The sequence below is a fragment of the Cavia porcellus genome, unplaced genomic scaffold (assembly GCF_034190915.1).
Source record: "Cavia porcellus strain 051 isolate PalLab524CR breed Dunkin Hartley unplaced genomic scaffold, mCavPor4.1 scaffold_31, whole genome shotgun sequence".
Classification (NCBI taxonomy): domain Eukaryota; kingdom Metazoa; phylum Chordata; class Mammalia; order Rodentia; family Caviidae; genus Cavia; species Cavia porcellus.
This window is the reverse complement of record NW_026947514.1, coordinates 27,244,756-27,246,361: the sequence shown is the minus strand read 5'-3', so window position 1 is coordinate 27,246,361 and position 1,606 is coordinate 27,244,756. Positions and strand designations below refer to the sequence as shown.

The following is a 1,606-nucleotide window of genomic DNA, read 5'->3' as shown; positions in this document are numbered from 1 at the left end:
GTGGTGTGAGTGCTACTGCGGCCCCGCCGTGCCACCCTGCCTTGGAGCCAACTGAGAATGGACTGATACCACTAAGAACTATAAGAAATAAACCTTTCCAGGGCTGGGGATTTAGCTCAGCGGCATAAGCGCCTGCCTTGAAAGCAGGCAGTCGTGAGTTTGATCCCTGGTACCAATAAAAATGAAAAAGGCAAAAAAGAAATAAACCTTTCCTTTCCTAACATTGGGTATCAGGTATTTTGTCTCAGTGACGGGTAAAAAGTAACTAAGACAATACACTTCTGAGAAGAACAAATTTAATCATTTTTTTCTGTTAAACACTAATCAGTAGAGTGCTACTCCTTGTTCTGTACTGTATTTTATATGGAATGTATATCCTTTAATATTTTAATGTTTGTGCATTAATACCTTCAGTTTGTTAGCCAGGCATGCCGTAATCCCAGCACTTTGGAGGCAGAGGCAGGAGGATCACTGTGAGTTCTAGGCCAGCCTACAGAGTGAGTTCAAGGTCAGCCTCACCTGCATAGTGAGACCCTGTCTCAAAAAATCAAAAAAACTTCAATTTGTTTAATCACTTTATCACTAAGACTGTACTGTCCCATCACTACTTTTCATTCACAGTTTTAAACAAGTTTCTTCATTAAAACTACGGCAATGCAAAATAATGGATGGAGAAATAAGACGCTCCATAACAAAGAACACCTAAACAAATTCATCACCACCTAGTGACCGCTCCAAAATGCTCTGAAGGACATTGTAGAATAATGAGGGCTACAACTTCATGAACCCCAACAGAGTGGATCCACCAGGTAAGGCGAGCAGTTAAGTGGGAGATGGGAAGAAGGGAACCAACAACATGAAAGTAACATGATAAGGATCTCAGCACATGTCAGGTATAACCATCAGTGTTAAAGGTCTCAATTCATCAGTCAACAGAAACAGACTGACAGAATGTATCAAGAAGCAAGATCCAACAATATGCTGCATACAAGAAACATATTTAATTCAAAAAGAAAATCATAGACTGAAAGTCAAAGGATGGGAAATACTCCATGCAATAGGCTCCTGGAAAAAAGCAGTTACCTGTTCTATTTGAGGACAAAGTGGATTTCAAGCAGACTGATTAAGAGAGACAAAGTCACTGCATCCTTCTAAAAGAAACAGTTCACCAGGGGTGGTGGTGCTCTCCTACAATCCCAGCACTTGAGAGGCTGAGGCAGGAGGATTGTTGCTGAAGCGAGACCTGTGCTCGCTTCAGCAGCATATATACTAAAATTTGGAATGATACAGAGAAGATTAGCATGGTCTCTGTGCAAATTTGAGACCAACCCAGGCTACAAAGTGAGGCCAAGCCAGCCTGAACTGCATAAGATACCCTTTCTCAAAAAGAAAAGAATTAAAATAAATAAAAGGAAAAAATTAAAGAGGAAGAGATAACAATCATAAATATATATGCACCAAATACTAGTGCACCCAATTATATAAAATAATTACTTTTTTTTTTTTGTCTTTTTCCTTTTTATCGATACCGGGGAACAAACTCACGACTGCCTGCTTGCAAGGCAGGCGCTTATGCCACTGAGCTAAATCCCCACCCCCTAAACCA

The 1,606-nt window shown here is 40.3% G+C and overlaps 1 pseudogene; it reads left to right on the top strand.

Moving 5' to 3' along the window:
- Positions 1-1,245: 1,245 nt before the first annotated feature.
- On the top strand, positions 1,246-1,316 carry LOC111757610 (U6 spliceosomal RNA; annotated as a pseudogene).
- Positions 1,317-1,606: the final 290 nt, after the last annotated feature.